This window comes from Lepidothrix coronata, unplaced genomic scaffold, assembly GCF_001604755.1.
Source record: "Lepidothrix coronata isolate B3197 unplaced genomic scaffold, Lepidothrix_coronata-1.0 Scaffold124, whole genome shotgun sequence".
NCBI lineage: Eukaryota > Metazoa > Chordata > Aves > Passeriformes > Pipridae > Lepidothrix > Lepidothrix coronata.
The window spans coordinates 3,328,910-3,355,816 of record NW_016690304.1 but is presented as its reverse complement, the minus strand read 5'-3'; the positions used below and the strand labels follow the sequence as shown (position 1 = coordinate 3,355,816).

Genomic DNA, 26,907 nt, shown 5'->3' with positions numbered 1-26,907 from the left:
ATATTGATTAATAAATCTATTCAACAATTTTTCACAAGATGTGAGTTTCATCACATTTATGAAATCATTCCTTTAGAATTCTAAGGTTTCCAGTAGGAATTGTGAATATGCCAAGAGAATTTGCTGTTAAGGCCATGAGCTAGAACTTTGACCTCAGTCTCCCCTGTATAAAATTGACTTTATCACTACAAGCTTTTTCTCAAGCTTCAAATCAGGGCCAGTCTTTTATTCTGTGTTCGTAAAATGCAACAGCAAAATACCTCTGTTTTCCACATAATTCTTTTAATAACTGAAGAAAAAAAACCAAAAAACAACAACAGACTGAAAAAGAATTATCTGTTTCCCCAGAATTAGTAAAAATGTTGTTTACAATAGATGCCTTCCCAAAACATCTTCACATTTAAGAATGACAAATCCTATTGAAAAGTCAATGGGAATTTAGAATACCAAATCTCTCATGTAATTTTAAAAAATCCTTTAATATGTGCTTAGAGTTGTATAATCATAATGAAATAATAATTTTATAATTATTATGTATTTGAGCAGTGTTATGCTGAACCACTGAGTTCATTAGCAAGGACTTGGCTAAGTAACCTCCTGATCTGTTCCACTCCAATGTTCTTTGTCTTCTATCCAAAAGAGAAAACTCTTTGGTTTATTACACTCAGAAGTTCAGACATAAGAAGTTTATGAGGTGCCATGAGAAATACAGGGAGCTTTTATACACCATTACATGAAATAGGATTAAAAATTTTAAGGAAATAACCTACAATTAAGCAAAAATACAGAAAGCATGCTTGAGGTCAATTGTTGAAGAAAACACCCTCAACAAAAAAGCTGATTTTTTTTGTTCAGGAAGCTGCTGCTTAAAGTAAAACACTTTGCTTCTAAAATTTATGCTTTCTTCGTGTTCACTGTGGCAGTAAATTGCAAATTCATTATAACTTATAGTTCAGAAAACAATTCACTTTTGAAGTATGGTAGAAAAGAGGCAATGAGAAAGAAAATAACGAGTACATACAACTATATATGCATAACATAGAGATAACATTTTAGTACGTGTCCATCAGCAATTTAGAGAAACACTTTTATGTGATAAATCCTAGGGTTTTAAGGCCAGATATTGTAACTGTTCTATGTGGGACTGTCATGGCTTTACCCCAGCCAGCAGCTAAGCTGGTTCTAATTTTTAAAATAAATTCTAATTTTTTAATGATCTTTTTACTCTCGTATTGTCTCATCTCATCTCACCAGCTCTGGTTGGGTCCAGCTCGCTGCAGTTCATCTTACAGAGCAAAGTTTTGTGATAAAGAAAAATTTCATGTAACTTCTTTTTGGTATTTCATGCTCTATGGAATTTAGGTACTGTAGCTTGAACTGTGCTGAAGTCAGAAACGGGGTGCTAGAAACCTTGTGGAATTCAACATGAGCAAATGCAGAGACCTAATAAACTGAAGCAAGTTCAGAAATCCACCAGGATTGATCCAGTGCACCAGCATCTCTGGAAATCACTATGACACAATGGATGCTGGTCTAAAAGCACAGATATTATTTTTCATAGAATATTTAGGTGAGAGTTTTTCTCTTTTCTTCTGTCCGCTTCTAAACGTCTCTTTTATATTTTTGCACAAACCTCTTTATGCCATGGTTTTACTCCATGGAATTTAACAACTCCTCTTCTTTACATCAGCATCTAGAAACACATTTTTCATATGCGGAAGCTTTGAGATGTAAAAAAAAGAACATCAAAAACTAACCCTCCAAATGTATTCCGTTCTTTTTCAAACTGGTTAAAAGCACAGCAGTAGGAGTTAGCTGGCTGATAAGAAGAGCAACCATTAAGGGCTTTTTTAAGGGTTTTATAAAGGTAAAGGGATTTTTTAGATTAGAGTTTTCACTTAGACAAATTCTGTAATTCACCTCCTCAAATCAAAATTCAAGGGGAAATAGATACACAGCTAAAAATATGCTCTTCAAAAACTAACTCTTAGAACTTCTAATTTTGCTTCAGGTGCACTTATAAATGGAAAAAATTAATTTGGAAGGACTGATGTTTAAATGTAAGTAGACTTAGGAGGCAGTGTGACAAATGGGCTGGTTGTCTGTGTGTCAGGCTGCCTTATGTTGTGTGCTGTAGGAACTGCCTCATCCAGCCCTACTCTTCTGTGCTAGGGCAGCTTGGTTTTCTTGTTTATTTATCCAAATCTTGTTCTTATTTATATAGGTGCCAGTACTTTTCTGTTTATCACAGACTTACTGTTTAGCTTTCAGTGTGGTAGTTGAATATTCAAAGAGCTCTTGGTGTTTGGGATTACAGATACAGTGTTTTGGTAAAGCATTTTTGCTTGAATTCAATGCTTATACAAAAAATATACACTTAATCAGCAAATTTCTAAATTTAAGAGTGTTTTGGCTAGATCTCTTTCTAAGAATTGTAATATATTTTACTGTTTATTTTTATTGTTTAACTGGTCATAATTACTGTCCTCATTTTTAAATGGAGATTATCCTGTAAAATTTTAGCAGCTGATCATGTTTTTCAACCTAAATGTAGCAAACTATCAATGTGGCTCCTGCATATTCCTTCTCTAGCTCTCCTGTTTGATTGGACTGTTCCAAGGTGCCCTTTCTCTACTTGTTTCAGTGTTTTCCTTGTCATCATTATTACACCTGCAATTTTCTCCCAGCAGAGTGTGAGATTGTAATCTTAGATTCTTCATATCAACTGAACCTTTATTTCATGAATCCCATCTCTACTACCAACCAATTATATGATGCAAATCACAGGAGGAGATGAAGCACATTCAGGACAGAGATAGATGGGTAGACTTATGTATAAAGTGCTTTTTTGTGTTATTTAAGTCAAACACAAGATAGTAATATCTCTTCACCAAACATAGCAAACAAAAAGATAATTTCAATAAACTGTTAAACCCCAGTTAATCCTAATATGACCTAAAATCAGCATGGAGTCATGTTTTATGAGATGCTTGCCTATGAAAAAGGTTAGAATTACTTTTTCTTTGTGAGTGTTTCCATTTAACTGCTAACTGATTTTTTAAGTACTCTCAGAACACATACTCATACCTGCCAAAAAAAGACTGCTGTACAACATTTAGGATTATTTCCTCCCATTGACTTGGAGAATTATAACTTTCTGTTGCAAAGAAGCAACTCCAGTTTTGCTTGTAATTTTTTAGAAATGCTGTCAGCCATTGCATTTTCTCCAGCTCTGAGATACTCCTGTTAATGTCAACTAATATTGTTAACAAAAGAAAGACAGTATTCCTCTCAGTTTTTAAGCAGGGACTGAAATACTGCTAAAAACTATTCATACATTTTTTAAGAAACACACATTATGCTCAGTAGCATTGCAGAAAACTGGCAATTCAGAACGGACTTTCCTCTGAAGACAAAGTGCTCTGAGCCTACAGTATAGAGCAGAAGATCACCTGATGGGAGTGGAGGGGGGAAAGATATGAAATCAAGTCAGTCAGAGATCCTCTGATTAAACTGACAATAAACTTCTTTCCTGTTCAGTAACCACGAGCAAAAAGCCAAAGTCTTGCAGGAGAACCGTGAGCATCTGCTCGACTCTGCTGAACAGTTTCCTGAAGTGCAGTGAGAACAGACACAGAAGTCAAAAATAATTTATGAAATGATCCTAGTACTGACTAAAATGCTGAGCAGCTTGTCACAGGAAAAGATCCTTAAGGAAGGTTTACAGTGCTCCAGGTTAGGAAGGGTTGTAACAGATAAAGGTATTCTATGATTTTAAGGGGGGTTTTCTGTACTGATTTTGGGGGTTTTTTTCAGTGATCTGTGTATTACGTCAGTTACTTTACTTTTAGATCGTTATTTTAATATGATATTTAACAGAGTTTTATTTGGGCAGGAAGAAAAAAATCCCAGCATGAAAGGGAAGTGGAAAACGTATCCATAGTTCCCTTTATAGGAATGGTGGAGATGCCACCCTTCTAGTATGCACTCCCCTTTCTGTGTAACACAAAATTACCTGTTCCACAGGTCAGACAGTAGAAATGCAGCTGAAGTTTGTATGGTTCCCCAAAGCAGAAAGTTTAGAAGTCTTTCAGGACTCCTCTAAGGTGGAAAGCGGAAAACAACACATAGAAAGGTTAATCTAAAAACTATTCCAGAGCATATGGATTATTTAAGTATCTAAACCTGCATTTTTTTTTTGGTCAGTCTGACACCAAAAAAACGTACTGGAAGGAAACTGGGACTAGAAAATGCACAGATAAGACCCATGTAAAAATTGAGTTTGCCTTACCAACAAAGAGTATGATTTGATTAGGAAGATTTAGTACATCATTGTTAATGCTACATGTTGAAGGTTATATTGGTAATTAATTTGACAAGTAGGACGTGTTCCTTGCCCCTTGTTTGCAATGTGTTTATCAGTAATCTTTGATTCCAAACCATCTGAAAATCATTTTCTGACCACTCAAAAGAGTAGCTACTTATTTTTCCTGATCTTATTCTCTCTTTAATGACTGTTATGGAAGGAAACATTTTATCATCCAGCTGGTGACTCTAAATAGAGTTTCCTTTTTTTCTTGAATCAGACTTAGAATTAAAGCAAAGGATTACGAAAAAAAAAGGTTTTGACTTCCGGTAAGCTTTCCATATTATGGGAATTTATTGCAACAATACATTAACCTTTCCTTCATCCAGAATGCAGTAATTCAGGATATCCACTTGTGGTGGGTTGAGCCAGGCTTGACACCAGGTGCCCACCAAAGCCACTGTCACTGCCCTCCTCAGCTGGGCAGAGGAGAGAAACAGTGAAAGGCTCCTGGGGAGATCAGGACAGAGATCGATCACTCAGCAGCTACTGTCACAGGCAAAACAGACTCAGCTTGGGAAAATCAGTTTAATTTATTACCAAGGTAGTAAATCCAAATCTTAAACCACTTTTCCCCCACCCCAGGCTCAACTTCTCTTCTGAATTCTCCACCTCCTCCCCACCGGTGACACGGGAGGCAGGAATGGAGTTATGCTCAGTTCATCTAATGTTGTTTCTGCCACTCCTTCCTCCTCAGGGGAAAGACTCCTCATACTCTTTCCCTGCTCCAGCAGGGGGGGGATCTCTTCCATGGGGCACAGTCCTCCCTGAACTGCTCCAGTGCGAGTCCTTCCCACAGGCTGCAGTTGTTCATGAACTGCTCCAGTGTGGGTCCCTCCCCACGGGGTGCACTCCTTCAGGAACAGGCTGCTCCACCATGGGATCCCTGCAGGAGCACAAGTCCCAGCGTGGGCTGCTCCTTCCACGGGGCTCCTGCCAGGACCCTGCTCCAGCACAGGCCTTCCATGGGGTCACAGCCTCCTTTGGGCTCCACCACGGGCTCCAGGGACACAGCTGCCTCACCATGGTCTTCATTCACCACAGGCTGCAGGGGAATCTGTTCCAGCAACTGGAGCACCTCCTCCTGCTCCTCCACTGACCCTGGTGTCTGCAGAGTTCTTTCCCAGTCTCCTCTACAGAGGAAAAACACTGAAAGCAAATCTTGTAGAGTAAAACTCTCATATGCCAGTAGTCCCTAACAAGCAGAATTTGGATGGTGTACGTATGAGAGAAGAGAGAGAAAGTACAGAAGGCAGATTTAAAACTCTACAAAAAGTATAATGTTACTTTTTTGCACAAATATTTATGTATTTATTTATTCCATCCTGCACTGGTATAATACTTGCAGCTGAGAACCCTTCAAAAGTTTAAGATTGACTATAAGAAATATTTAATAAGGCAATTTGTATGTAGAAGCTATGATTAAAAAAGCCCAGACTATTGCAATATTTTGAAAACTATTATGAAACAGAAAAGAGGGGTTTTTTTCTTACACTATTTCACACACAGAAGAGGGCAAGACAATTAACTCCAAACTGTCTTTATAAGCATAGAATTTTAATAGAAATCTAATGTAAACCAATAATCTAAGCAAGTATAAAAATCAACACTACACATTCTGTTCATGCTGGTCTTGAAAAAAAAAAGAGTAGCCTGTTCTCTTTAGCTCAGCGTGAATTATAAGAGGTGTGTATGAATCACACCAGGCTGATCTACTCCAAAATTTATCTAGTTTCCTATTTCCAGCAAAGACTTGCCCATGTAATACCAGGAACCTTCACAGCCTCAAGACTCTCCAATTCCAAGACTGCTCCAAAATTCAGGACAGAGCTCCCTTCTGCTGCACTGAGCCCGATGACCACACTCTCTGTTTCCTCACAGCTGTCCCATATTGTGTTAAAATAAACAATGAACGCCATGACAGGGGCATGGCTTTTGATATCTGGATCCCTGGGGTGTGTTCTTATTCAAATTCTTTTCTCTGTGAGCCAGTAAATGTATACATTTGACCATGGAATGTGGAGCAGCTCCCACAGATAAGCATAACAGGTGGAAAGCTCAGACAAAAAAAGGCATAGGTTGCATGGACTATAAAACAGTGATTTTTGCAAAACTATACCAAGGAGATTTTCAAAAGAAAAAAGTATTACTATTCTATAACTACTCCTCTGTTAAAAAGCGTGTCCTACCCTGAGCTTTTTTATACTATTTATTGAATGGAAATAAAGACTGAATGTAGATAAAAGCAGCACAAGCAGAGTTGGCAAAAACCTAAGGCGATTGATATATAAGAAGGTAACTTCAAATTTCAGAAGGTAACTTCACAAAACAAAAAGTTCTGACATACAAACATCCTATCACCCAGTGGAAAATATAACCCTAATCTAGCCCTGCATGTTCCCTGTGGATGACTGTTTCAGTTGCCTTGCTGAGTTGACTCCTAATTCATGAGCATCTCTTCAGAAATAGCCCAAATAAAACCAGATTTTTAATCTTCCTGATAAATTAACTTTTAATTTAATTTAAAGAAATTCGGTAGGTCGAATATCAGGTTTCAACCTCATCTTTTTGACTGAGAACTTGTTTAAGACTGGAAATGGACTTAATTTGTTTCTGGTTATATAATTCCATGACTACAGCTCCTTGTGTGTACTACTTATTAAAACAAGTCTTAGCAGAGCATCAGTGCTCATAGTGAAATACTGCAGCCCTGTCGATGTTATACCATGACCTTATGTAACTACAAACTAGAATGGTCAGCTACTCAATGACATCAAACCAAGAAACATTTCTGCTTTGTTTATAAATGAAAGCAGACATTTAAGATTTTGCTGCATTTTTACTGTTGTCTACAGCAAAGAATAAATTTTCATAAACACTGGTGTAACTAAAATTTCTTTTAAGATGTAAAGCACTATTTCTTTTAATGTAAAGCACTACATAGATCAGAGCCTCTTATTGTATATTCAGACCAACTGAATATTCCAGCTCAACTGGGAAAACTTCCTTTTTAAATGTTTAAACTTTAAGAAATCTAAAAACCAAATTACCTTGGACAGCCTGTAGTACTTGTAGAACAGATTAATATATCTCAGAATGAATACATTAGCAATGAAGTCCCAGAATGCCTACAACATTTCATGGTATATTAAATAATTGGTGCCACAGAGCAAAGCAGAAACATAGAAGTGTATTTCCAGAAAGGTAGAAATAATGCACATAAGTCTGTATTACATGTGCACTGCTGTGCATTTTAAAAATTCAGTGGATTACGGAAGCACCATCCACTAAACACAGTACATGCACTGTACCTCAAATATGGGAAATAAAACTGGAAGTCAGAGGTATGACACAACTCTCAAAACCCCAAGAGCAGCCTGTGTGATCAAAACCTTTATTGTTCCTACCTCCAAACAGGTAACATGGTACCTGAGCAAGTCTACTTGGATGCTTGGTAACTTCTACGTACAAACTGCACATTGAAACAAATATTGATTAACTTGATTAACAATACTGTTGAGACTTGGTTATAAGAGGGAAACATGAGAAACAAAAAAACAACAAACAAGCCAAACAACACACACACTCAACAAATTCAAAATCTAAAAAGAACTCCACAGCTAAACTACACATGATAACGTAAGGAAGCTTGGGAAGGAATAGCTGGCCAGCTGCCAAGGAAGGCCTGCAGAAGTACATTAAATCATGAGAGGACAGTGGAAAGGAACTGGAGGAAAAAAGATTAGGCATTAGAAGGAAAGAAGACAGACAGACTGACTTCTGGGCCATTGGTTAAAGACCTAAATAGGAAAGTGAGTGACTGAGGATGAACATCAGGGACTTGATTAGGAAAAGAATTCCATTCCTTTTCTTTCCATGTAGGGAAAGTAGCATTTTAAAAAACAGAAGAATATAAGGAATTGACAAGGTAAAATAAAACACATCTGGGACAAGAAGGAACAATTAGTCAGTTGTTTACCCCTGAGCAGATCAATCTAAATTTTCAGTTTGTAGGCTCTTAATATACATTTAAAAACTATGTAATGGAACATCATCTCTTTCTAGTGCCTGACTGGTTCTTTCTCTTCTCCCCTCCACCAACCCCTAAATAATAAAATCCAATGTCAATTGAAATTCATGTTAGTACACTGGATCCAAGACTCAGTATCTACAAATGGCAGGTACAGAGATGCACCTTTGGATACTGTTCCATCCTTTACCTTCTTCGTTCGAAGCTCTCTCTTCTCTTTCCAGAGCTCACAGAAAAGGTGATGGTCCTTTCCTGCTGTCTCAGGACACAGAGTTGTATCAGCATCAATGCAACTGGAGCACAGAATTTCAGCTGAAAAGCAGCATCCCAAAGAATATTTGCAATAAGAGACAGGGACAGATGTAATTTTTGAGGAATGTTCTTTGTACCATGCCCATCTTCCAGCTGGGTATATGGATGTCAGCTGTAGCTACCTTTGCTTTAAATTCTTCTAGGTTTTTGCCATTCTCCCATCCTATTTCTTTTCTGTTCCTCTACCTTCTCTTTCTAACCATTCCCCACAATTTGTTTTATGTTATTTGCTTCCTCTCAAATATTACTCTTTTTTCCTTCCCAGATGATTTTTTCCAGATACTCTATTGCTCCTCATTCGGTGAGACAACCATGGAAGGTAATGTTTGCAAATGTTACCCTCCACATATCCTACAAGCCTCAAGTCCAACATATTTTAGTAAATCTCAGGGTCAATAATTGGTCAATCTTTTTTTTTTTCCCTTTATACTTAAGACAGGGACAATCATCCACCACAGATAAAACAAGGCCTTGACAGGCAGTTTCTGAGCTACTTGAGTTGCATTTCCCTGAGCTATTTAGTGGCCCGCCTGAGAATTTCATAACACTACAGAATTTCATCTGATTTTTAAACACACTGTGTGCGTGTGTATGTGTTACCTGTTATTCTGGCTTTCCAACAAAAGGTCCTAATTAATCATTTTGCCAGTATCCAATGTATTGCTTAATTGCTCAGAAATCAAAATTCATTTATGCTAGCATTAGCTATTGAAAATTGGCAGAAACACCATTAACAGATGAAGCATCATTTAAATTAAATGCTTCATTTGTATTTTTTTTCCTATCAAAATTAATGCATAGGAAATGGGCATACCCAGCTTCAGAAATAATACTTCTTTTCTGGTGAGGAAGAAAGTGAAAATGAATTTCCCATTGGATTAAACTCAATTACATTTTGTTTTGTTACATGTAGTTTTAGAAACGGAAACGAATACTTGACCTACTAATTTTCAACATAAATGCAGACACTTTTGAAAGAAATGTAAGTGGTTTCCAAGATGAATTTAGATATCTAACTTTGGATATCTCAAACTGAAAAGCTCTTACTAGCATTTTCTACTATAGCATGTATGATTCATAATTTGTATGATTCAGTATTTTATTATAATCTTGCCAAGTGACAGGTTGAAAATAAACAAAATTAAGGGGGTTTTATTCAGCTTATAATGCTGGCATTTACTGCCACGAAATGTCGTGGTAACTAAGAATATAAGTGGGTTAAAAAGGAAAAATATTGGAGGAATAATAAAAATAAAAAGGAGAAATAGGGTTGCCTCACAGATGTTAACATAATGGGTGGGCAAATCCCTTGATCAGAATTAACTTCTTTCAGGGATATCTTCCTACTTTCCAGCAAAGAATCCTGTTATATATGTCCTGCTCATACACAAATTGCCTTCGAATTTGCTACTGCACACTTTCACAAGGTATGAGCCAGACGAACCTCTATTTAGTCAGAGCTGAATGGGGAAGTTTTATAATTAAACAATAATGTCCAGCAACTACAGTAGGACTAAGCTACCCTTGCAGAAGGCACAGATACAGGGAATTGCAACAGTTAGAATGTTCTGATAATCAAGAATACTGTTTTGTGTCCTTAAGGTAATGTAGGTAACGTAGCTGTTTGTATTTGTGTCACCCTCAGTGGCACTGAAGAGTTTCCTTCGTGTTGAACCTCTATAAAGCAGAAGCTGGGGATGTTTCAGAGGCACTGCAGAACTGTATCCTGCTCAGGGATTTCTGTAAGGGCTGTCAAAAACTGAGCTGCGAGATTATGTTCAATAATTAGCCAAGTAATAGACTATTTTCACTGCAGTTATACAGATTCCCTTGGGGTTTTTTTCCTAGCGGGGAACAGGAGGGATTTATTGTAAGAAAAAATACCTACCATATTCTCAGGCAACTGCATATGAAAGAAATTAGATGCAATGTAAGTAAATTCTAATTATACTGGAGGGTTTTAAAATCTTAATAAAAACTTCAATATCAAGATCAAATAAGGGTCAAATTAATACATCAATAGGTTAGCCTCCATGTTGTTTGAATTAAATGAAATAAATTAGAGCAAAATATTAATACCATGAGTAATCAAGCTCTATAAACACTAAAGTTGACAATAAGCTAACCTAGTTGGCTGGTTATATACTCAGCTAAAGAATTTAATTTGTTTTGGTCATAACTCAGCTTAGGAGTTTATTAAATATCTTAAAACTGAAAGCAGAGTCTAAGCCAATAACAAAACCAACTCTTCTCACGTAACAGTGTTTTTGCTCTAGCCCCACAGTCTCCCTCCCCCAGCAGGAGCAAAAAAAGTATTAGAAGTACTCTCTAAAAAGCAAAAATGTTATAACCTTTGTGACTTCTACTGGTAGGACATACCATAATGAGAACTTTTATGACACACACTCCATAGGAACTTTTCCCTATTTTCCTACACCAGTTTGAAGCCAGTTTCTGTAAGCTGTGTTCAAGTACCAGCACTCACATGCACATGACTGCAGATTCCTATAGTAAAGCTGATGACTAAAAGGCTGGACTCTCTCTCACTGTTTATATTTTTAAAGAAGTTAAATAAAATAGCCATGAAATAGAAACAGCATGAAACTTCTTCCCGAATCACTGACCTCTCACAGGCCTCTTGCCTGGGAGCACAAACTGCAGCTACAAAGCATATTCTCCTGGCACAGGGCATTCTGATCAAAGATGTTTTTTCCCCAGAAGGAGGGACACAGGTCAAATACTCAGGAATAAAATTTCTAAATTTCTAAATTTTCACCACTACTTCCACTTAAGGCAGATTAGGTGTTCTGAGAGATTATGAAGTTTACCAGTATAACTTGACATTTTTAACTACTACAGAAGGCAACAAGGGAATTTTTCTGTTGTCAAAGTTTGACTTGCTCTTGATGCCAAGGGCTTCAGGAAAATCTGGTAAAACGCTACTCTGGAACCACAGAACTTGGTACAAACTGGAATCAGATCAGCTGCTGAACTTCTCAGCTGTCTTGAAAGTAGATTATTAGTGTCTATCTCTTCCTTCCAGTTGTATCTTTGGCAGTCTCATATAGGAAGGTGGATAGTTCATGTGCTTGTTCAACTATTTGCTGAAAAAACTATCAAAATGAAAATAACATGGAAAACACAGACCAAAAAATGGGTCAAATTATGGAAACTCAGCTGCAAGTTCCACCTCAGAACCTCTAGCCACTAGAGACATCCCTAAAAATCATTTATTCCCCTCACTGGAATTTGGATTTTAAAGCAAAATCCAAACATATCACTTTCAATTAGCTTACCAAAAGCTCTGGTTACATATGGTGCAAAATGAGCATTTTAAAATCCTCTAACCATGTATTTACGTTATAGGAGCTATTTTGCTTTTTGTGTCATCAAGTGAAAAAAGACCAACCAAAAAATGAAAACAGTTTTCGCTGGTGGTATGAAACCGACAGCTGTGTAAATAGAAAAAACACCACTCATTTCCATGTCTGTAACAAAAACACTGTTTGCAGCGTCTCTTGCTTGGTGGGAGGTTTGGTGTCAACAAGCCTGCTAACAATGGACAAATATTTAAATAATTATCTCCCTTCCTGCCTACCCAGAGAGAAAGGAGGAGCTTCAACCTGAGCATTATAGGACAAACTCAACCTGAGCTTTATAGGACAAGCCAGAAGTATGACCCCGTGGTTTTGTCTGTTTTTTATAAAAATACTCCAGATACATCAGTGAGAAGGGAAAAGAAAAGAAAAAAGGCAATATTGGAACTAAGATCCCGTAGTAAATAAAGGCATGAAACAATACTGTTGTCATTAATGTAATTCATGTATTGATTACATGAAACTTAACATTGTAACTCACTGATTTTTTGGTAGATGTCAAGCCAGCACTTTGAAGTTCTTAGTCTGTTTTTATAAAAATATCCCAGATTTACGGGGGTAGGAAAGGTCACAGGGCAAATCAATTTGTTTTTGAAAACTACATAATAAAACAAGCCAAGGCTTAACATCCAAAACTGAACAAAAGCAGTTCTACACAGAAGGGCACCCTGGAGTTACCCATATTTCACTGACTGCTTTATCAAAGCAACAATATGTATTTATAAGTAGAAAAGCATTTATTTGAAATTTATATTTGGCAATGTGATCTGGATTTGAACTTTCTATGAAACATGCCAAAGGACACTGAAACCATATGGTAACCTTCCAATAAGCTGGTTTTGTACATCTGCTGGTTTCTGCATGTCAGGTGTTCCAAATAACTTTACTTGTGTCTCTTCATCACACACAGAATTAGTGTAAAAAAACAATTCAATGGGTACATGTAACAACGCCTGGCATATATCCAAAGTTGCCCAATAGAGAGCTCCTACATTTATTTTTATTTTCATTTTTCACTAAGTGTATCTTCACTGCAAGGATCGGTTACATATTATTTTATATATAAATATATAACATATATCATATATCACATTTCATATTTTATATATCATATATAATTAGTGCCTAATTTAATATAATCACCTTGCAGGCTGTTTTAAATTGACAATTTAGTAATGTTCTTTTTTGATATCAAGAGATTATAAACATAGAGTTGTAAGTATCCTACAGGCTGAGAGAGACAAACCAATCTCCTTTCGAAAACAGGGGTTTTGGACAACCTGCTACAACAAACATCAGTTTTCACATCAAAATGGCTGTCATGTTTCCCCCCACTCTGTTCTTGTTAGAATGCAGGAAAACTCCAAAAGCACCTTTTGAGTTTTAAGACTTGAATGTTTTAGCACTGAGGCTCCTATAGGAGAATCTCACAAGAGCATTCCCTCAGAAGGGAGAAGGAAAAGACTCAGAGGCAGCTGAAAGGAGGGCTGGGAACAGTGTATTTTTAATAATAAAAAGTTCAGAAAATTATAGGGTAAGTGTGCAAAATCCAATGTACTTTTTTAAACTGTAGGCTGTCCAATCTGATTTTTTTTAAAAAATGAGCATCCCATTCCTGAAAATATACAAATTTGTAAACAGCTCTGCAATATACCTGAAAATTTCGTCATGGTTCTGATTTGAAGGCTAAAGAGAGAAATCTCAAAGCTGCAACGTTTCCCTCTAGAGAGCACAGTATTTCCACTGAAATTACCATCACACACGAGAGCACACATGCTATGCACATACTATAAGAAACCAACTAGGCCCCATAAAGGAATAAAGGCCAAGACAAATTGAAAGCAAAATTTAGCAAATACCACAGCAATGAAAAAAAAACCACCCAAAAGCGAAAAAACCCTTCCAGCTCAGACAGCAGAAGGTGTGTCATATTTTCTACCCATTTAATGACCAAATGGTGCATGAGATAGAGGCTCAGAAATCATCCAGGTGAAGTAAAAAATCACACAATCAACAGTTCTGGCATAGATATTCCTTAAGTGTGATGCACATACAAACAATAACCTGAAAGAGAATTTCTCAAAACAATCAGAGGGATGGTGGGATACCTTCAGGACTAGCCCCAGGCTGACTGAAGGCAAATACATGCTTTTCCCTCTGGACTGCAACACTGCCTCAAAACTGCCATTATCATCCCTCTACTGTTGGAATTAATTTTATCTGGACTTCAAATGCTGGTATGAATCTTGTATTTGATTTCTGTTTCAGAAGCAGAACCACGGGGTAGATCTAAAGCATCAGTTAGTGATACATAATTATTTAAGTACTGTTTTTTTCAACTTTCTAACTGAATGTGGACTCTAGCTGACTTAGGAAGTTAGAAGTTGGATTCAAGTCCAAATCTCAAAACCCTGTAAGTTAAATTCTCTCTGGAGCCAGTGCTCTGGTTTGCAGGTCTCAGAGTCTGTGAGCCTTGTTTTGAAGGATGTCTTTGTTGTTTCAGATAGCTGCTGCCACCAGCCTTCACAGCATAAAGCTCTCAGCGTGAGAGATCAAATACAGTGTGGTATTCTACTTGGAAGAGTAGGTATCAGGCTAGATAGCATTATTTTTGAGGTCCACGTTATTCATTTTTACATCATCATCAACACTAATCCCTGCTCCTATAAGTAAGCAGGAGGGAAAAATGAGTATAAACTGCACTTCAAATCACTGTAGTGGCATTTTCTGTTGTAGGCAGAGCTCATTCTGATACGTAATCAATGCAGCTTCTTCTTCGACTAGAAAAAATATTTCTTGATGACAAATAGAAATTTTGGTCTTTAGATCCTGGCTACATTCATTATTCTATTGACATCAGTGGTTCAGTGAGCACTTGTGTTGCCAATACTCTTTAAAATTAAAGCACACTTTTGAAGCAGTGGTTTAGTAACTATAGGTTTTTCAGTTCTGTGTTTAAAAAAAATAAAAAAAGCATTCAAGAGCCTTTATCCAAACACTTTGCACATATAGTAAAAAGGAATAAACATTTTTGTCTTATTTGACATCTCAAGGATATTCCCAACATTTGTAATAAGAGTAAACCAGGTGGAACAAATCTCTGAAGAATATAAAACAGAATATCCAATCTCTCCTAATTACTTTACAAAATCTTTATGTCTACTTCGCATCTGCCTCCTCCATGCAAGCTGAATTTCCCCCCAAGTAAACCTTGAAGCAGTTGTTGCATTCTCTGACTAAGAACTGTGACATATGGATCCGAAGTCAGCCAGATGGCAGTTATTCATTGAGGACAAAATTTCACTTCCCACTTGACCTGCTTTAATCCATGATGCCAACCCCAGCAATAAGGGATGTTGGGCTCTCCTGTGCTCTTTCAGTTCTCCTCTTTTTTGTCCCTTATGCCTCAAAGAAAACCGAATTGTAACGCTGGTTCTCTGCTTCACACAGTCTTGTTCAGGAGGCTGGATAAACTCTAATGTAGAGGAGTGGTGATTCAGAAAGAGAAAAGCTATGAAAATAAAACCAGATTTCTGATACCTTTCATCACTCACATTCAGGTGACAAATAAATATGTTCCTAGAGAAAATAATTATACTCATTAAAGAATCTATGCATAACTGTCCACAACAGAAGCAGAAGCCAGTTCTTTGCCTTTCCCAATGTGCAGGAAGTCAATATTGTTAGGGCAGACTGAAATGCTTTACCTGATAGACTCAAAGAAGAGCAGAACTCACTGAGATTCCCCTCAATCCTGTCCTTCTCTCATTGAAGTATGAAAGCAGCAGTATAATGATGGAAGCTTAGGGTTAGGCTTTGAGAAAGCATTTTTGCTTTATGATGTAGTAACTTGGACAAATTCAGCTGTAGTGGTTATTGAGTAAAAAAAAAATCAAAAATAGAGCAAATTTAAGAAAACACATTAATGGGTGAAACTCTTAAGTATCTTACACTGCAGTAACTGCATTAACTGTAAAAGAATTAAAATTAAAGATAGCAGATATGTCAGGAAATGTGGCCATGAGTCACATCAAAATAATTTAAACACATCAGTAAAGAACACTGGTATTTTATACCACTGCAGGGAGTCATAACCTGCATGGCTACTTCTGCATTATGGATGAATGAATGAATGAGTTAAACAGTTATATTTTCAAAGGGAGAGGTTCTTGTGTTTTACTGCGATGAAGGCCAAAGTTGGGAAAGATGAAGAAAAAAAAAGTCAAAAATGAAAGAAAAATGAAAGGAAAGGCTAGTAACTACTGGAATGCTGTATTGGAAGCCTGTCCAAGCAAAGCATTTATAACCTGACACAACCAAACCTGGTACAGTTCATGATTCGTTAGCTGTACTCGAGATTCAGAAGGTAGAAGGAAGAGAAGTCCTTGATATTATGAATTTCAACTTCATGCATGTAACAGAACACAGACTCTAAAACCTGTTTTTAAGCACTGTTGAGACTGAAATAAAATCGAAATCCAACATAAAGTAGCAGACCAAATTTTAGTAAGAAAATATTGCTAATGTTCTTGACATACACGACGTTAGAACATTACTGAGAAAAAGGGCTCCCTCCAAAATAAACTACTAAAAGTTGTTTAATTTAAAAAAAATATAATTAGAGAATAATTCATAGAAGCTCGACAATAATTTGAAAAATCTGCAATGAGTAGATCAAAAGGCGTATGAAGAATCAGAAGATGTCATAGCAGTTGACTCAGGATACTTTTAGCACTGTCTATGTAGTGTGGCTGAAAACCTCCCATCATAGCATAGGTACTCAGTCAAAGGTGACAGGATCTGGGTAGAAGAAAAGCAAGTAATCACAGACAGAAAGGATATTGGCAGAAACTGTGTAAAAAAAAGAGCAGATGGGTGATATTGATTGAGCAGGTAAAGCTGAACCACCACCATTACAGTCTAAAGCAGCACATGCTACTAAAAGAATGAAGAATGGAAAAGTTCAAAGACAAGATGATGCACTGAATAAAGCTTCTTGGGCAGCAACAGTAGCAAAGCTGCTTTCTATACTCCTGCAGTTGAGAGAAACTGGAGGGCAGCCAGATTCCTGGAAAAGATCAATGTACATTCCAGGACCTGAGTACTGAAAGAAACGTACAATTACAAATCAATCCCGTTGATACTGCATGAAAGCAAGGTCATGATTCTGGAAAGGATTCAAAAGTTGAAAAACCAACTCAGACTATCAATGTGAATTGGTATGACATACACTGGGACAAGGCACAAGGGACAAACCTCAAGCTCGTGATCAGTCACATTCAAAGATTTCAGTAATCATCTCTTGTTTGTTGACTTCACTAAGGCATTTGACTCACTGAGAAATGATTGGCTGTGGCTGACGATGCTTGAAATGGGTTTTCTATCACACCTAGACAAGCTACTGTTTCTCTCTTTGTTATTTTCTTTTTCACTACTATTTGTATTATCATTATACTATTTTATTACCATTGTTAAACTCTTCTTTTCTAAACACACATTTTTTCTCACTTTTGCCCTTCCACTTCTCTTCCCCCACCCTGCTGGCCTGGAGTGAGCCAGCAGCTGTGAGGGGCTCAGTTCCTTGCTGGGGTTAAAACACAACAAGAAGAGATCATTCTGTGGTTCTGATGGAGGAGAAAGAGCATCAGCAGGTTGAAGAGTTTTCACATCTAGTCTCAAGAGCTGACCAAAATGATTCCCACATAAATAGAAAAAATAGCAGAAGGAGATATTTAGGGGAGAAATAGTAATTTTAGCTAGATCAGGTAAGATTGATTTCAGATCCCAGACTTCAGAGCTGCTGTAACTACAGTTTCAGCAACAATTTTATAACCGGATTTTAAAAAAAGAGTGTCATGACAACAGACCCTGTTAGTATGATTAGCAGAGAAATTACAGAGATTGTGTGATCAGGAGGGGGAAAAAAGGCAACAGCCCAAAAGAGATAACCATTCAAGAATAAATTGCACTGAGGAAGAAGAGAGGAAGAGCACAGATAAAAGATAATATAGAGTGCTGGACTAAACTGCAAATCAATCAAGTGAAAAAACTAGCAAGAGGAAGACTGTGGAAACTACTAGTTTGTCATGACCAAGTTAAGGAGAAATCATAAGGATAAGAAAATTCCTCAAAGAGAGTGCACACAGAAGCCTCACCGAATTCCAAGGTCTTAAATAAGAAGTCCCTTTTCTTCTTCTATCTGCTTAATGAGATACAAACCCCAACGTCAGCTGTTCGTCCGGGTGACCTGACTGCACGGCTGCAATGCTGTGCAGAGGCACCAGTGCTGCCTGGACCCTCCCAGCAGGAATGCTGGGGAGCCCAAGGAGGCCTATTTGGGTTAATGTGTCTTGGCAGACCCAGAAAGCCAGTGTGGACAGGATGCCAATTTTCTCTTTTACAGGCACTGCTCTTGACTTTACTTTCTAACTAGCTTTTCCCTGTCGGTTCTTCACCTCATTGGTACACTCTACATGGACAAATAGCAGTTTTAAAATAGAGAAAAGAGTGAAGCCTTAAGCCCCTAATGTTTTTTTTTTTTTATTTTTCTAGTATTGGTAAGCCTTATAAGTTTTATAAGCAGATTTTAAAAGCAGCAACCCTCCCTCCCTTGTCCCTTGTCCCTTTCCCTTTCCCTCTAGCACCCTTAGTTTACCCATTCCTTAACCCTCTTACCCCATTCTATGCTCCCTATATCACCCCTACCCCTGAATACAGCAGAAATGTTTAGTCTTTTGTCAAGGCAAGGCCTAGATTGTTGGCAGAACAGCATATCAGGGCCTAAACCACAGAACACAGTCAAGAATTAGGTAACTGTGTACCCTTTGTGCTCTGATGAAGAGGAAGGTGGGATGAACAGGGGGTCCCGAAATGCACCCCAGACCCATTTTCAGGGGGTGGACCCGGGGTGGACCAGAGTAAAGGCCACAGGGTGGGCACATCTGGGATTGGATGGATGGTATTATAAAATGTAACATCTCAGGCTCGGCCTGTGCGTGTCTTGTAACATCTTTGCCTTGGCATAATAAACCCTTTCTTATCTCACCCCTAATTAACTGCTCTGGAGATTTTTTTCAGCACCTAACTCCCACGGCAACATAGTACGTGCAATGAAACAGCACAGTGATATTGGGACTTCAGTGAGAAGTCCCAATAGTTCAGTGACAGTAGTTAAGTCCTAAAGCCTGCCACCCTGCCATGCAGCTTCAACTAATCTCACTAACAGCTAGGACTGGATATCATTCGACCTTTTAAATCTCCACATTTTATGATCCTTGAAATTTTTAAGTATCCTGCAAGTTGTTGAAGATTGATTAGTTGAACACTATGATTTCATTGACGAGGTGAATTTTATGATACTATTCTACATGTATATGTATATGAAAGATGAATTTTATGATGCTACACATACTATACTTTGCCTTTAACTGTAAAGCTCAGTTAAATAATCTAATTTATGTTTCCCTCTGTCCAGTGACGGTGCTACTCAGACATTCTGACTCACACCTAAATTTGAACATCGAAACAATCACTTCTCATGTGAATATAAATACAGAAGACAACAAAGTTAGAGGCCTGTGTGTTTAACCATGTCAGATTGCAAGTCCTCATAAAAGAAACAAACCAAAAATTGCAATGCATAAGTTTTCTTTCAGACCCACAGAATAGAATATTTTTCTGTTTGTTTATGGATGCATCCCATAATGCACGTATAAATTCTATATTCATCCATGTATATTTAAAATTTATAATATTTACATAACCTTATGATTGCATTATAGGAAATCCATTTCCATGACTTAGACTTACCAACTGAAGTCCTAAATAACATTTAATTCACTGAAATAAGCAGTGTTTTACAGTGATCATAAGCAGGTCCAAAGCAGTTCATATTTCCTTCATTACAAGCGGCACTTCTGAGGTTGTTCTTCCTTCCTTACCTTCACCTGTAACAGAATTGCACCAGGTATTTGGAACAAGCACCGTCCCAGCTCTACTATGGACAGAATTCCTGTTAATGTTTATGGACACTTTGCTATTAGAGTACTAATTTGCCTGAGTTTTAGCCATTCTTTGCACTCAGCGTGGCTATTCAATCTCCTCATACCGGGACGAATAAGCTCTAACCTCATTTCCATCAATATCTGGAATAGCTCCAACAAAGCAAAAAATAGTTACCCTTTTTTATATACCAGTGTAATGAAGCAGAATGTATGCCAGGAATGTGCCCATAAACTATGCCAAAGGTCTCTTAGCATTACAGAATGTATGCCATGGAAACAACTTTCAGCATACCTTCAATAACATGTTTGAACGGAGTCACATGAAAAGATCACATGCAGCAAGTCTCAAGCTGAGCTATAAGGAATTAATAACATGCTGTCACGGCCCCAGGTCTCGAGGTCAAAAGAAAAAACACCAGGCTAATTGCTTCTTAATGATCTATTAATACAGCCCTTTATTTTGTTAGTTCTGCATTCAGAAATGTATTAAGCAATTATTCGAATTATTTGAATTTGTTAATAGCCTCATTAAATTCTCTGGGGCTCCTCTCATACTGGTCATTTCAACCTCTCTGGGTTAAATCTGTTTGAATCTGGGACCCGAGACAAGTGGAGAGGTGAAGAATTCAGCAGAGAGAAGGTTATGACACTGCGACACTTTAAGAATGCTTTTATCATCCATTGGGTGCAAAATATTCAGCAACAGGAGTGAGTCACAGGTGGGGAGTGAAGCTCTAGTGGACCTCGATTAGATTCCAGGAAGTACAGCTCTGTCAAAGTAATAACACAGGAAATATCTAAACCAAAATTATACAGGCAAAGACATCTTTGCACTACAAGAAATTTGTGTGTAATATACACATGTAACATCCTTTCTCCCTCAAACAGAAATTGATGCAATTTGCCAATTATTTCAGATGAAAGTCTCGTTCCTTAAGTATCCTGCAGCAACAATCTGAGAAGCTAATCTGATAAGAAAGCAGAAAATAAAAAGGGCATCTTCAACTCCTAAAATTAAAATGAGCAAATGTGACAAGTCAAGTGTGAGACCAAAGAGCAAACATTAAGAGAATGAAGAAGTTTAATAAATAAAAAGCAACAAAACTGAGCAAAGAGAGAAGGATTATTTAATGAATTTTTTAGAATGAATGAGGGGGAAAATGCATCATAGTAACAAATTGTATGACTTTTTTATGTTTTTTACCTATTCTTCTAAAATAAATTTGCCTTCCTCTCTCTTACTGAAACATCCCTGCTTCTGAGAATGCAGAAATTTTATATATTTAAAGAAAAATTATTCAAACAAGACCAATGATCCTTATCATCATATTTATACATTTCCATGTAGCAATCCCCCCAAAATGCAGTAGACATGATATGTCTTCTAAGCGGCAGCTGCTTGGGTGAAAATAGAATTGTCCACCAAGGGTTTTATAGTGATCAAAAATATCAAGAAATTCTTTGTGATGCACAGTTCGTCAATACATTCATGCCATAGGTGAGCACAAGCAAAACAAGCTCCATTTTACTGCTACATTTTAGCCCTATCACAATACCTGAACGGTGTGCTTATCTTATTATCACAAGTGCACTCTTTTATGACCAGAGATCAATCCCAGACCAGCAAAACAGAAAGACTGCAGGACTGGAAAAAAAAAAAAAAAAAAAAAAAAGAAAAAAGAAGTGTGTAGAAAGAGTAATTTTAAGAAAATGTCAGGGTAAGTCAAAGTAACCCATTTCCATTTTCACAGTGATTGTTCATATGCTAATCTTGGTGACTGTTACCAGTGCAAACCCAACCTGCAGATGTTACAAACAGGAAAATTTCCTTAGCTGGAAAGTCTCCTTCAGACAGCTGTGTCAGACCTGGTAGCTTCCACAAAGCACGGCAGAGGTTTGCACAAAGCTTCAGACAAGTCTTGGGAATGAAGACATTCATCAGAGGCGCTCTAAGGCTGCCTGTATTCTCCTGAACAATGTTCAGGTCATGGATGCAGCTTGACCTTTCCAGAAAAGGCTTGATATAGTCCTGCTGTTCAGTGGAACAGCCTCTGAGCCTGGTTAACTGAATGCTACAGACACCAAGAAGTTAAGCCTCTCCCAAAATGGCTTCCTTCTACTGGGATAGAAATGGAAAGCATCACCAAATATACTATAATTCTATAATTTGTTTGGTAGTCAGGCAGCATAAGGTTTAGGGATACAGTGAGTTGAAGAGTTTTTTCACTTCAGTGATAGTTTGAGAAATGATCTGGTGTTGGCAGAAAAGAACAGGTAAAGAAGATGTATTGTTATGATACCCTTCAGTGTCTCCTCATATCTACAATGTTTGGTGATAGTAAACTAGAGGGAATGGAAAGTATCTACGCATTCTCCTCCACAGGATTACTTTTGAAATAAAAACAGGTACACAAAACATTTCTTGTTTTGTTCTGGATCTTAAGAAACCTTGTCCCTTTAGGCTCATTTGGGGGTATTTAATTGGAAATCTACTGTTTTTACTCAAAACAGTTTTAGGTAAGTATTAACTTTACTCTACAACATTTATGTACAAGATGCTCATCACTGAATATAGAACTTTGTAATTTTCTTGGGAGCCAAAACCTCCTGGATCTGCCACAGAATTAATGTGTGACTAGGTGAGCTGTTTAAACTACATGTCCTCAGGTTCAGAACTTAAAAGAGGGCTTCTATCAAATCTCAGATGTGTTGGGGAAGGATTTAATTAACCTTTATGGGAAACACTCCAACATCCTGTATAGAGAACAAGCGATATTCTTGAACAAGCCCCAGGAAAAAAGCAGGACATGCCCTGTGTAGGCACCGAAGATAAAGCCCCTGACCTAAATGCTCAAATATGCTCAAACCAAATATGCCCAAATATGAGAACATGGATCACCAAAGCTAATGGACCATCTTCTAAAGCTAATTTTTATTAAGACATAAACCAAACTCAAATCTGTTCGATACCAGAGCACCTATGAGTGACTTGCTGGTCTAATAAATCCATTATTTTAATCTCTTTAAAAAAAAAGAGGGAGAGGAGTAGAAATAAAGCAATGAAAGTAGTGCCTAAGCAAAACTCTACAACCAGTAATTTCCACTTAACTGTGTATAAATGCTTTAAATTCTGACAAGACATTCCAAGTTAATACAGTTTGACAGAAATTCAGGATGTATTTTAGCAGGTCAGTAGAGTGGATGAGGCTGCAAGATGCCAATGGTTAGAAAATAAGCCAGATCACAACATTTCTGTTTAAAAAACACGTCACAGTGAGTCCTCTCCATCTTGGACAGGTAAGTATTTCAATCCCTGGGGCCCCTAAGACTTGCTTTTGTAATAAATCTTACCTAAGCTGGCATACAGAAGGGACCCAAACTCCTCTGACAGTAGCAGCTGCAAAATGAGAATAGAAGTATAACATCAGAAAAGCAGTACTGTTGTGAGAGCCAATATCCTGCCTCCAAGAGTGGCAATGAGCACTTTAGGGTGAAACTCCTATAACTCATTTAGCTTTTAAAGTAGATCTCTCCCAAAAGTCAACTATTTTTGGCCTGGGGACTTCCTGACTTGGATGGTGTTTTTATAAATTTAGCATCCCCTCCCAGATATATCTTCCATTAATTCATTTCTTGAATTCATCCAAAATTTTAGAATCCACAACTTCTTTGCTCAGGCTATCCACAGCTCAATCACTTTGGGTACAGGAAACCCTGGCTGCCTCTTTGTTTTGAACCTGGCTCTTACCACCTTCACTTGATCCACCTCACTCTCGAACTGAAATTAGAGCAGCAACAACTGATCCCTGTTCACACTCTTCTTCTGGTTTCATGCATCAGCACCAAATCACCATTGAGTTCTCTTAGTATATTCAGGAACCCAGAGAAAGGAATATGCAAGTCACCTGTAGTACTTGAAGGAAATGAGGCACCACTGTGTCAGTGATTTAATTTATTCCCAAGCTCTCAGTGCCAGCACAGCCAGAGCTGGCCACGTGCTATAACCCCAGCACAGTAATTGCTTTCACAGCCCGTGGGAGTGACCCTTCCTTCATCAGAAACCCTGATTATTTGATGCATTTATAATGAACTTTTGAACCACTACTCTGTTGATTTTTGGTTTTCAGATTGCTTTCTGACAGATGAAATATGAATAAACTTGGGTTGCTTCTCCATTTTTCTAATTATAAGACAGTTGTTAATGATTTATTTGATCCAGCTGCCTATTTGCATTCCTTAGTGTATTTGGAAGCTTTGATTTAAAGAGGGATTCAGACAAAACAAAGTGTGCAAGCCCGTCAGTGTTTTATCACTTACTGGGAAAATTTGTACCCCCTTCATGCAAAATAACTGAATGCACTGAATTTGTGCTGCAATTTTATAAAACACAAATAAGACAAAGCATAATAACCAGTTCCTCAAGTACTGAACAGAAAACTGCTCTTTAGGCTGTATAAGGCAAAGCTGTGGTCCATGTCCGTTGCTGTCTGTAATACAGAGTATCACAGACACTGTGCTGGTGATGTGGAAAAAGCTTTCCTGAAAGGGCAACTTCCTTGAATTCATAATGTCAGAGATATGCCTATGCAATAAGTGGTTTTTAACAATGCACATAATGAAATAAGACTGGTTTTAGCCAAGTTTAAAATATCTGTTAAGTTTCATGATAGTATTTTTTCTGATTTTACAGGGTAACACATCCCTTAACTGAAAACTGAGATTTACAAAAACATTTCAATAAAGACTGGCATTGTATTTCCATTGGAAATTTCTCCTATGTAATTCATTCCTCAATAAATAACCTACAAATTCTGAAAACCAGTTCTATATGCTCACTAGCAGACTTGCAAATACATACATGAGCTATTTCCTCCATTCAAAGGGTTTCAAATCACTTAACTGCATATTCAGAAAAAAACAACTCCTAACCCATAGCCGTGGCATTCACAAGCCAAATACATTTAATTAAAAAAGAGTGTAATTGCTATTAATGGAGAGCCAAAAAAATACCTTCCCTAAAGGGGGCTGCATTTCCACAGAAATAACCTACATGTTGTTACATACACCCCCACCTGCAGAGTGTCTCTGCACCTTCTGCTGAAGCTAATACACCTCCTACTTCCACCTTTTCCAAAACTCAGAAAAAATGCAATTTTCAAAATCAAATTTAAACAGGAAGATGAATCTCAAAGGACAGAAAAAGACACCATTCCTAAAATTGTATCAGTTACTGCACTGATTTGAGTGTGGCATGTAAAAGAATCATGTAAAAATGCCAACCCCATACTTTTCAGGAGGAGACTATTCATTGTCTTCTTGTTTGTCAGTGAGCAATAAAATACAAAGGTAAGAGTGACTGTAACATTTGTTTGAGGAAAAAACCCACAACCACAGCAGATACAATTATTGTTATCTATAAACACGAGAGAAGTACTGAGGTCTGAAAAATGAGCACTGTGAGGTTGCCTGCTTTTCTCATCTGTCTCTGCTCATCACTGCAGCTACTACAACTCTTGACTTTTTCATGGCCTTTTGGCAGAAATCATAGTGACCAATATCTACTGTTTCTCTGATTCAGGAACTAAGAGGAAGTCCCAGATTCTTACAAGTTAAAAATAACTGAAACAACACCAAAAACATTTGCTTGCTCAAAGGATAATTTGCTTGACTTCAGTACTATGAGTGGAAATTAAAATGGCTGAAGCTATGAAATGAACCAAATACACTATGAATACTTTCAAGCTTTCAAATATCAGCTTTGGACAACCAGATTCTAGAAATACATAAAAACATTTAAGACCAGAAAAGACTGGCTTTTACACTAGCTGGCCCAAAGTCACTTCACAGTGGGTGTGAACCATGAATTGATCACAGCACACTGAAAATACATTACTGCAGTCACTGCACCTGAGACAGCCAGAAAAATGCCCCTGACATCTCAAACCTATGAATTTACTTGAACTCTAAAGAGAGGGAAGTCACTGGTGAATATCATTAAAGCTCAGATTAATAAAAAGTCACATCTCCTGTACAGGTAAAGAGCTGAAAGGTGTTGTATGGACCGTACCAGGTATCTAATGCTCAGTCTGCAGTGACAATGCCTGTCCCTGGGCTTTGTCTCTGCACTGTACTGCTACTGTTCTAATTAAGTGTGACAGAGTGGTTTTCTTTGCTCAGGCACTCCCCAAACTGCAGTGAGCTCCTGCAGGAGCTGTCTCCATTCTCACGGCTCTGATGCCATGCTGTCTGTAATGCTCTCTTGTCCAGTTTATTTCATAAAGCCATCTGCCAACAACTGAGCATGAATAACAAGATTCAGTCCATCTCTAATAGAAGTGTAGTGCTCATCTGTACCATTTCCACTCATTTGCTTTCCTTCCATTTCTGTTCAGCATGGGAAGAAGTACAAACACATATATTATTTCAAAATTCAGCCTAATCTAAACATAATCTCCTTTATTTACTTCAGCTGAGTAAGACACAGGAAAGGCTGTGGGCTGTGCCACCTACTGAGAAGTGAACTGGGACACGGTGAGTTGGAATAAATCTTACAGGTAACCCTATGTCTTTCATTTGACACACACTACACCTGGCAAGTCCATATTCCAGGGTCCAAGATACTATTCACTTCCTGGTTTTCCAACCTAAATTGCAGGAGGAGATGAATAACGTGCATCAGGAGAGATAACTTAAGTTTTTGGGCAGGTTGACAGTATGGTTATAGGAAGAATCCCAGGAAAACCTATTCCACACAAACATCACTGTGTGCTGATCCAGTATTTTACCCTATTTTAATAAAAGATTTTGAGTCTGACCATG

General features: G+C 37.6%; 1 long non-coding RNA gene across 1 annotated transcript in view; it reads left to right on the top strand.

Moving 5' to 3' along the window:
- The window catches only part of LOC108502790, a 370,315-nt gene extending 343,700 nt beyond the window's left edge, over positions 1–26,615 (top strand). The window contains exon 13 of the long non-coding RNA XR_001876621.1: positions 26,558–26,615. This is a non-coding gene — a long non-coding RNA (uncharacterized LOC108502790). The remainder of the gene's footprint in view (positions 1–26,557) is intronic.
- Positions 26,616–26,907: the final 292 nt, after the last annotated feature.